At 43.0% G+C, this 11,476-nt stretch overlaps 1 protein-coding gene across 1 annotated transcript in view; it reads left to right on the top strand.

Annotated features, from left to right (window-relative positions):
• The window catches only part of ARHGEF4 (Rho guanine nucleotide exchange factor 4), a 326,464-nt gene that overhangs the window by 132,274 nt on the left and 182,714 nt on the right, over positions 1 to 11,476 (top strand). The gene's annotated exons all lie outside the window — the stretch shown is intronic.

Raw genomic sequence — 11,476 nt, forward strand, 5'->3', positions numbered from 1 at the left:
TTGTGATGTTCCCTGCCACAGAGCGGGGTGATGTGTTTCCTTTAACCTTTCCCATTATTCCTTATTCTTTTTAAAATTAATTGTTGATTAAATAACTTGCATTTGCTTTAAATTGTATGTAATGGTCAGTGGGTCAGAGAAGTGCCCAGTGCAGAGAGAGTACCCTGGAGTGGGGACACCCTAGCCCCTGTCCTAGGTGACCACAACAGGGTTGGGGGTCAAGCCCCCCAGGAATCCTGGGCCCAGCCTTGTTGGGGTTACGAGGACTCTGCTGGACAGGAGAGTGGAAGGGGAGTCCTCAAGGGCAGGGAGGCCACCGGGTAAAGGAAGTGGGAGCGAGGACGCAGATCCTTTCGCTAGCCCACTTCACCGGGGTAGTACAGAAGCCAGGAAAGTTCCCCGCAATAGCAGGACTATTCCCCCACTTACACTAGGGTAACAATTTCAAAAGGGCTAAAGTGATGAAGGCCAGGTGCACACACATAGAACTTTTGATGGGATAAGTGATGTCTTGTTGGGGTGGTGGTGGTATTTTTACAACATTTTTATACCAGAAAAAACTCTAGTGTAGATACAATTGAACTGGCGAAGTCCCTTTATTGGTAGAGCTTATTTCTTTCTGAATCTGGTGTAAGCTATATGGCAAAAGCGTGCTAGGCACACAAGTACTTTTGCTGATCTATGCTGCGTCTACACTGGGGGTTTGCCAGTATAGTATACCAGGATAGCTGTAGTGGCACACCTTTTCTAGCCTAGACTAGGCCTTATGTCACTCTTGCAAATGGGACTTAGGTCTCCTAGATCATGTAAGCACTTATGAAAATGTTAGCCTCTATCTTTAGGCTGAACTGTTACTTCCAGCATGACTCCTTTAATCATGTCTTGGCTATTTTTGGAGTATTTCTTGAAGAAAAAAGAGAATTTACTCAGTATCATATTGTATGCAAAAATATTGTTAGTTTTTAAAAAAAAATAAAGATAGACGCTAAGAATGGAAACCTGCTGTGTATTAAAGCCAGAATTAAGATGTCAAAACATTTTCTTGTTTTAAATTACCCAGCAGAGGCAGCTATTGCAGGGCAACGAATGCATCAAAACAATTCAAATTGAAGACAAGTTGTGTTAAGCGTTCAAATTCCCCAACTGTATGTGTACCAATTTTTATTTTACTATCTTTTTGACTAATAAGACTGGCTGATAAAAAAAACAACAACTCAGAACAGTTCATGTGCTGATTATTGGTATAACTTGGAATTCTTTACTGTGAATTGATCTGCTGAATTTCTTCTGATCTTTTTCCTCCCATTACTTAAGCCTTGATCTTGCAAACAGGTCATCCAGCTCGGAGCCCTGCATCTTGTGCCAGATACCATTGAAGTACCTGGGGCTCCTCATGGCCCAAGAGTTTGGCTCTCCAGATCCGATTCCAGCACTGGGGCCTTATTTAACAATATCAATATTTTAAAATCAGCACTTTTGAGTCTCATTGCAAATATTTTGCACAGCTTTAGAGTTTTGCATATCATTGTAACTTTGCCAAATAGCCTAATTTTTCCCAAAACCTCTGCTTTTGCTAAAATATAAAGTCATTTTTGAGTGAAAATGAGCAGTTGTTCTTGGCTGGAGCTGTTTGAATAAACATAGCAAATATTTTTTTATAATATTTGCATTTGAAAGTTCCTGTAGTTGAAGATCAACTTTTGCACTGAAAAATATTAAAAAGGAATATTTACACATTTCAGTGCAAAAAACCAGCTAGTGAAGCTTAATGCAAAACAAAACTAGGCAGTCCTAGAATTGTCCAAAACACAATTGCAAAAATATATGAAATATTTAAGGAAACAGTTTTGCACAGCCCTATTTTACAGTTTCTCCGTAGCACCACAGGATGTGAATTTGGTTATTTTAATTCTCACATAGTTGTGTTGATAGCTAAGCTCATGCTACCTTGTGCTTAACACACGTGTGTGTACACTCCTTTGTTGATCCTCCACCTGCTCTGCTAGATGATCCTATAGACTATAGCTTCAGCGTGCATTACAATGGAAAGAAGTACACAACTCTACATAAAAATATAAATTAAACTAAACAGTATAGTCACAAAACTGTTGAAGACCTTACAGTCAAATTTAGCTCTTGGATGCCTATATACATCTCCCACTGACTTCAGCAGGAATCTGTCAAGGGGAATGTTACTTTCCTGCTCTGATTCTGTGGATCACTGAGCTCTTATTAGTCCCATTAAGTTCAGGCAGCTGCTTGGGATCAAATTTAGTGCAATTGGAAGGAATAGTTCACCACTTAATTAAGTGCACAGCACTTTGAAGATTTCAAAGTGAGCATTCTTGAATATTCGCTGTACATCTACCATCTCCTGGCTGCTAGTGCAGCAGAGACATGTTGGGAGGGGCAAAAGATGTGGCCAGGTATCCGTTATTCCCTGGCACTGCCGAGTAGCCAGAGTGGCTCTGCTTGTGTAAATCAGAGCAGCCTGAAAGAGTGCTGGACCAATGCCAGGATGGCCCCAGCATAAGGGGCTCAGAAATGTCTTGAAGTCACTTTTCTACTCCCCCTCCTTGTGCTTACAAAGCACTTAGAATTCCATTGGCTTGCATTTGGCACACTTGATTAATTTGGGTTTGTTGGTGGGGGTTGACTTGCTTTTATCTTTGCCAGGGTCCAGGCTCCCTGACTCCCAGAGCTGTAGAGATCTCTGCCATTAGCAGGACTCCGAATAAACACAGGATACCTTACAGCTATGCTTCTCTTCAACCCAGTTCAGCATGCCTGTGGGAAGCCCTTCCCAAAGAATCCCATTTTATCCTCTCCAGTGGATGAAGCTTTTCTCTGGAATTCATTCCTCACCCAGAAACCCCTGGTGTCTGACCTCTCAGACCATGAATAATTGTGTGTGAGACTGTTGCCCAATTTGTTCTGAAGGATGACTGTAAAAGAGCCACATTTCATTTCAATGTGGGGAGGGATGGTGAATTGAGACCACAGTTGTACCTCTGTGGCCCTTGCACAAGTCTGTTTAAAGGGCTCTTTCACCATCAGTTATCTTCCTGTGGTGACTGAGGCAGTGTGATGTGTGCAGAGAGGGCAGCTGTGCTCCGTGGTTCCCAGGAACCACATTTGAACTCGGTGACTGAATTGCTTGTGAAGGGAACTTTCTTTATTGTGCGTAAAAAGGGGCAGGTGCTTGCCTGGAATCTAAGAGGCTAATCTGATCCCCAAAGTCATTACTATGACGGCTTTTCAGAAACCTGTTTGAAGGAGTTGGTGGTTTTGGGCCCTGTAGTCCATTTGCTACTCAACAGGTGTCCAAGTCACCACAAAGCACCATTACTTTTGGCACCCTTTGACAGTCCCAGCTGAGAGACCAAGACTTAAATAGGGCCTGGAGATTGAACTTCCCCCTGACATTCAGGGCCTGGTAAGTCTGGGCCAGAGCTGACAGGTGTTAAAGGTGTGATGTGGGGAAGCTGCCGTGGCCCATGCTGTGCCTGTTCCGTGGATAAACAAGACTTCATTCTTCACAGTGTGCCCTCAATCCAGCAGCGTTCACAAGCACTAACTAAAGGGTGCTGGGGCCAGTGCTTTCACATTGGATTATCTAGATGAATTTAGGCCCCATAATCCATATTTAGTTGGGGATTGGTCCTGCTTTGAGCAGAGGGTTGGACTAGATGACCTCCTGAGGTCCCTTCCAACCCTGATATTCTATGATTCTATGATATTTAGGCACCTAAATAAGTAGTCTGATTCTTAAATGCTGTTGAGCATCCACAACTCATTTTGACTTCAGTGATACCTGTGGGTGCATAGGGGCTACTTGTTTAGGTGTCTAAATATGGGTTTAAAAGCCTAATTTAGGCACCTTTTGAGAAATCTGTCCTGGCTCATTATCTCTGGGGAAACAAAGAAGGATTGTAAATGCTTACAATCTTTGTAAAAATCCCATTTATAAAATGCAAATTAGATCAAACTGTAGTTCCATACCACAGTTCTCAACTAATGCTGTCTGTCATGTCAGGAACTTCAGGTTGCCAGACAGTCTTCAGACACAACTACTTTTCATTCTATTCTTTTTGTGTCTAAGTGGATATAATAGCACTGTCCTTCTCAAAGAGGGAGGGAGAGAGAAAGCTCCCATTGGCCTGGAGCAGCGAACCGCAGCCACTGGGAGCCGTGATCAGCCGAACCTGCGGATGCGGCAGGTAAACAAACCGGCCCGGCCCGGCAGGGGCTTTCCCCGCACAAGTGGCGGAGCAAGTTTGGGAACCACTGTACTAGATAACCCATAAGCAGACAGTTGAGGGCAGTGGTGCAAGTAGATTTTAAAACTTTCCGGTACTGTACCAATCCCAACCCCCCTCACAAAAACTGTTCTGTGACTAGAGCCCTGCGCGGATACCGATTTACCTGTAGATGTGGTTATGCACAGATAGAAGTCAGTATCCGCTGAACTGCCGGGCTCTCCTGGGAACCGCCGCGGTGAAAGGAGCAGAACGTGGGGCTGCCACTCCCGGGAGCCAGCGCCCCACACCAGCAGCTCCTCCAGCACGGCTGTCCTGCCTCCAGCCCTGCCCCCAGCCCTGTCCTCCGGTGGGGCTGTACAGACCGCAGACAAGAGATGCAGCTGCATGGAAGGGCTGGGGGCGGGGCTGGGGGTGGTACAGCTGTGCCGGAGGAGCTGCTGGCCCAGGGTGCTGGCTCCTGGGAGCGGCAGCCCCATGTTTTGCTCCTTTTGCCACTGTGGTTCCTGGGAAAGCCCTGGGGTTCTGAAAATGTGCCTTTCCGGTACGGCGTACTGGCATAAATGGCTTAATGGTATGGCATACCTGACCATACCGGCTTACTTGCACCGCTAGTTGGGGGCTTTCTGTGTGTTGTTCTGGTTTTGGTGCTGAGTTTTCTCTCACACTGATAACAGTGGCGGTGAGAATGCATAGCACCACACAGGATTGGGCCATTGGTAAACAATACCCATATGCCGATCTTTATTTGCTTAATCCAATGACAAGTGTAGAGGCTCACTGAGCAAAGAGGATAGTTTAGGGTTACCAATTTTGGTTGGCTGTATTCCTGGAGATTTCATCACATGACATCTTTAATTAAAGATTAATCTTTAATTCCTGGAGGCTCCAGGCCAATCCTGGAGGGTTGGCAACCCCAGGATAGCTGGCTGTGGTGCTATTAAGTATTGCATTTCAATCTCATCTCATGATGAGCTATAAAAACAACCTTATTATTAGAGAGTGGTGACCACACGTGAAGCAGTGCCGGGTTTATTACCTCGTTCAGTGCAGGTGGTAAGTATGCAACAGTGCCACACACCGTCTTCCATACACGCAAGGAATAATAAGGATTTGTGCACTGTAATGGGCTAATTCAGGAGCGGTGGTTACCATCATATCCATTGGGAGCAATGGCCATCAGAAGGGTCAGTTGCCATGTTATAATGAGAACGTTTTCACATTGTTCTGACTTGGCACGAAGAACTGACCTATACCTGTCACTGCAGTAGTAAGACAACGTGTAGGTGGGGGTGCAGTCTAGTGCTTAGGGTAGGGGTCTGTGTCAGACTTGCTCTGGGACTCAGAATAAAATGAATACAGTAATATTTACCTCCCGGATGGATGTGAGTCTGAATTGCAAAAACAAATCTTCTTTCAAAAGCTAGTTAGGCTAAGTGACAAGTGTCACTGGATCCCATTGATTTCAAAACAGAGGAAAGCTAGGAAATGGATAGTTAAGGACTTACAATGGTCACATCATGAACACATTATTCCTATCAAGTATACAGAAATGGTGCAAGTGGAGAATGTGATCCATAGAAATTCGGCCCATTCCACTGCAATCAATGGCAAAAATATCTCATTGTCATTGATGAGAGCAGGACTGGGCCCAAGAGTCCAATGAGAGCAGATGTAACATACTGGCACTGTTCTATCCCATTCAAAGTGGTGGTCTGCATAGTTGTACCAAGAGTAGTCCCTTCTCTTCCTACAGTTATTCCAAACCTCAGGTGTTAGAAGCCTTCACTGCAAGGCTCAAGGTCCTAAGGTTGGTCATGCTTATGACCCATAGTGCATTTTACAGGGTTGCATCCACAACACCATCCCCAACAAAAACATTAACTCTGTTAATTTCAATCTGTTTTCTTCACACATGTAGGGTCCATCAGTTTTATCTGTATGGAGTAGTGACAAGGCATTGTAGAGCTAGAGGAAGACACGGTGATATTAGACAAAAGTGAAAACTTTCAGTCAGTCCATTTTTTGCCATGACCTGTCACTCAAAACCCATTGACAAATGTTCCTCAAACGCTGCTGTCAGGGTTCCCTCCCCACTCTGAATTCTAGGGTACAGATGTGGGGACCCACATGAAAGACCCCCTATGCTTATTTCTACCAGTTTAGGTTAAAAACTTCCCCAAGGCACAAATTCTTCCTTGTCCTTGGACGGTATTGCTGCCACCACCAAGTGAGCTAGCAAAGATTTAAGAAAAGGACCACTTGGAGTTCCTGTTTCCCCAAAATATCCCCCCAAGCCCCTTCACCCCTTTCCCTGGGGAGGCTTGAGAGTAAACAAGGTGAGCACAGACCAGACCCTTGGGTTTTTAGGACACTAAAAACCCCGATCAGATTCTTAAAAACAGAACTTTATTATAAAGAAAGAAAGTAAAAGATGCACCTCTGTAAAATCAGGATGGAAGGTAATTTTACAGGGTAATAAGATTTAAAACACAGAGGATTCCCCTCTAGGCAAAACTTTTAAAGTTACAAAAACCAGGAATAAACCTTCCTCTTAGCATAAGGAAAATTCACAAGCTAAAACAAAAGATACTCTAACGCATTTCTTTGCTATTACTTACTATTTCTGTAATTTTAGATGTATCGTTCAGTAGGAGCTGGATTACTTGCTTGGTCTCTCTCTTTGTCTTGGAGAGAACAACAAAGAGCACAAACAAAAACCTCCCCCCTCCCCCCCAGATTTGAAAGTACCTTCTTTCCCCATTGGTCCTTCTGGTCAGGTGCCAACTAGGTTAGTGGAACTGATCAACCCTTTACAGGTAAAGGAGGGATTTTATGCTACCCTTAGCTGTATGTTTATGACAGCTGCAGAAACATTCTCCTGTTCCTGGATGCTCCCTGAAGGCGTCCTTAAACCAAAATAACTTTCTTTGAACTGGCATGCTCTAGTTCAAATGAAGATTTTAGCAAGAATGAATATAACTTGTTTCAAAAGGGGAACAATTAAGCAGCACGATTCTTGCATCTTAAAATGCAATCAGCAATTGTATCCTGTGTTATCTTTGCAGAATGTCACTAAAAGGTAACATTTGATTCCTAGTAAAGTGAGTGTTTTGGATGGAGCTATGTGAATAACTGATTTTTTGGTTTGGTGGCTGAGATGAAAACTAGAAAAACAACAACAAAGAGTTTAGGGTTAACAGGAAGTTTAAATTTTTTTTAGTATTTTTTGTGAACTAAAAGTTTATAAAAAATTAATTCCAGGTCAAACATAACATTTTGTTTAACCTGAAATGAGATATTTAGTTTAGTGTTTGAGATTATTTTTACTTCAATTTTATTAATTTTTTTAGAAGTAAAATTTGAAACAAAGTCGTTTTGAATCAAAAAGTCAACATGTTGCATTTAGAAAAGGTTGAAACATTTTGACTTTTTTGGAATTTTTTTTTGACTGAAACAACTTGGCAAATTTGACATGGTTTGGTGAGACACTTCAGTCGACTCGAATCTGCATTTTTCAGTGAAAAAAAATTTACACTGAAAATATTTTCCCAGCTCTAGCACTGGACGTGCAAAAGCTTTAAATTGCTTTTAGTCTTTGCACTCTTGATAATATGTCTCGTCAAACTGAGAGGATGAGCCGCCTTGAGAACCTTTTCCTATCGGCTGGATACATGTGGTGCTTTAGCAAGTCCCACCACTACGTACAAGTCAATGAGCCAACTATCTCCCTCTGAGGCATCTTCTTTCCTCTTTCCTATGAAACTATCTTATTTCCATTATGTCCACCTTTTCAGCCTGTGAATTTATGCCCCTGCCCTTCAGAGTGTCGCTAATTTACTGTTGCTCGCCCCTCAGTGCATGCTATTTTACTGCTATTTCTTTTTTTGACACTAGGTAGCTATTTCACTACAATTTATCCCCCACCTTCAAAGCTTGCTAGTTTTTTCTTTTCACAAGTTTACCGTCGCTTGCCTGGTTGATGCATCTTCAACAATAGGAGGAATGTCTGTTGAGTTTCTGATACTGATGGAAATGAGAAAATAATGCACGTCACAGCTGGTCAGGATTGTAAACCTTTTGCAAGCCAAGGGCCTAACAGTGCTGCTGCTACAGGTTATTCTCAGAAAAGACCAGTGTCAAACAGTGTCACAATGTGGTTCTAACCATGAGTCTTGCATATTTCTTCCATACCCTTGCCTTTACATTGCTTCTCTATTTTCACATTACACATAAATGCTTAGGGCCACATTCTGTCCTTAGAATTTCAGTAAGGAGCCCTCTGGGCCTGATTTGGGAGCATCATTTGAATCCTGAAACAGCTGGTCCCATTGAATTTACTGGCATCCTAACTCACTGTTGATCAGCTCGTTGTTTGAGGAGTAGGTCTACATGGCTTGTGTTGTCAGTTCTCAAACCTGTTGCTTGGGATTGTCACCGCAGGGGGGAGGAACTTGTACTCACTACAGGAACTAAGGGCCATTAGAAACCTCACCACCTTCTGTTCCAAGTGCAAGACACACTTCTCCAATATAAACACATAGCATATACGTAGTAAAATAAAAACATTTCCAAAGGCTTACCAAAGCACACCCCTTCACTCTACATACAGTTCTCTCCCTGAGAAGAGGAGAGAGAGAACAAACCACGTGTGATACATGTTAATCATGCAGATTAATGCACCACTGGAATGCACTCAGATTCTACCATGGTGGGGTGGTATAAGAACCTATGTAGAATAGAATACTTGCTGTTGAGGTATTTACATAAATACTTGTTTGTTTGCATATTTGCATATAATTGCTCTGTGGATGTTCATGCTGGTGCATGCCTAACAGAGTGCTGAATGAAGCCCACCACACTATACTTGCCCCAATCTGTCTTCCTTTCCTCATCACCACAGAAAATGCTGCTGCCCCATGACAGTCCAGGGTAGAAGGCAGCAGTTCTGGGCCTGCTCTCAAGCGTTGCCGGGGTGGCTGCTGCGACAGACACGGGAGGAGGTATGGCCTGTGAGCTACCCCTCCCCCTAGTTTACAGTAGCTGGCTCTGCCCCAGCCCTGTACATGTCTCCACAAAGTGGCTACCAGCTAAAATCTGGACTTTAGCAGTCCCAATCAGCAGCTCTGTGGGACACAGCACAGGTCATGCAATTTTGGGACTCTCCCATGAACTATGAATGAAAACAGTAATCCATGCCCTTTGTATCTGGAACTGTCTTCCTCATTCGGTATGTGGACTGAAGTCAATAGAAGGACCCTTGTCGACCTTGGTGCATATTGAATAAGGTCCATAAACACCAAAACCAAAATCGGGATACGCTGGCACATCTTTATTTGTCGTGTAGATGGACTCTAATTGATCTGTGTCATAATTTGGGTGTAATTTAATTCATAATTATTCTCAGGACTATCAGGTGTCCTCATTACTCAGACCCCACTTGCTTGAATAGTTTGTAGCTGACCTCAGTGCCATCCGTAAATTTGTTTAGTGCATCATTCAAGATTCAGCTTTGCTAATGCTGAGCAGCTGCTCCTGTATTCATTGCTGTGTGAGCCAACTGCTCCTGACGGCCGGCTGCACCATTGATCAGCATGTGACATGTAAGCCTGTACTGTTGGAATGCTGGTCATTTCTGTCCTGTTAATAGCAGGGCTTGACATTTATTGAAAGACCTCAAATGACGCAAACCTCCTCCCATCTCCTCCAGCCATACTTTCATCAGGTTCCAGTCTGTTCAGACAAGGATCTCCTTCCTCTGCCAAATAACCCCATTTTACTAGCTTCCCTAGTTAACCTCCAGCTCTGTCCCTAATCCATCTTAATCTCTGTGTCATGGTGGCAGGGCTCAGAAACTCTGGCATCTCTCCTTTGGCTATGTTTTTTTAAATTTGGTTTTTCTCTAGGGCTTCCATTGAGTTGTGCCCCAATGGAGCAGCTGTGGACATCCCTCAAAGCTATATTGACCTGGAATCCTGAGTTCTAATTGCACCTCTGCTATTCATCTTCTGTTTTGTCCCCACCTCTTCTTGCCTCTGTTTTTCCATTTGGAAAGGTCTGAGGTATAAGAACCTAGGGAGCCATCTACCTCACAGGTGTGCTGTGTGAGAGTTAACAGGATACAGATTATATAGAGCTTAATTTGTTGAAGTACATACATAGATATATGAGCCTGAAACCATATGTACCTTGATCAGTCTCAACCATGTAGAATCGTTGGATGCAGCTATAACCAGTGATGGCAGTGGGTGTAAGCTAACATTTTCCCCTCATCCAGCTTTATCAGGATTGGCTCTCCTCCTTTCAGTTTGGGAAAGTTTCAGCTTGCATTCTGATGGTAAAAAATGGAAAAAGACGAGACCTCTGAGATTTGGCCCTTTAAGCAGGGTCATTTAGGACAAAGACTTATCCCTGAGGTTGACAGTGTTGTTTTGATCTCTCTTCCTGTAAGCAGCTGAGCTGGGCTTGATCCACTACTTGGTCTCTTCCCTGAACTGAGTTCAGACATCACTTTCAAACTTGGTTCACATTCCAGTGTCCAAATAACTAACTACACTGTGTTCTAAAGAGTGTTTAAAGTGGTCTGAAAAAAGTAGGTCTCTGATAATCTCGGAGCATCAGCTTTGGTAAGACAGTGCTTAAAGTGCACCCTTGAGTGATTGGCTTGATTAAAAAAAAAAAAAGTCAGGTCTGCCCCGCCCACATGAAGCACTGGTTACATAATTGGATAGTAATATCTATGCCCATGATTTGTGCAGTAAATCTCTACTGAAATTCAAAGGTGGATTCACTAATAGCTTTTACATGGAAGGAATTATGTTAATTTAATTTATGTAAAATGTGAAAAGTGCCCTTGGATTGGAAGGGTGCAAAAGATCATAAGTCTTTGGAGCTTCTGCTGCATTTTGGATGCTATATTAAAAATAGTTTATAGTAAAGCTGTAAGGGCATCAAGTCCAACCCTGTGTAAACATCAGATATAATCCCTGAGGAAAGGGGTATACTTGTATTAAATGTATCTTTATTGTGTTTAAATCCCAACACATTATTTTTTTCTAGAAATATCAGAGAGAGAAACATTCCACTGAATGCATCCGATGCAGTGGGCTGTAGCTCATGAAATCTTATGCTCAAATAAATTGGTTAGTCTCTAAGGTGCCACTAGTATTCCTCATCTTTCTCTCTGATACTCAGCTGCTGAATTCATTCTTGACTAA

This window comes from Natator depressus, chromosome 9, assembly GCF_965152275.1.
Source record: "Natator depressus isolate rNatDep1 chromosome 9, rNatDep2.hap1, whole genome shotgun sequence".
In the NCBI taxonomy this organism is placed as follows: domain Eukaryota; kingdom Metazoa; phylum Chordata; order Testudines; family Cheloniidae; genus Natator; species Natator depressus.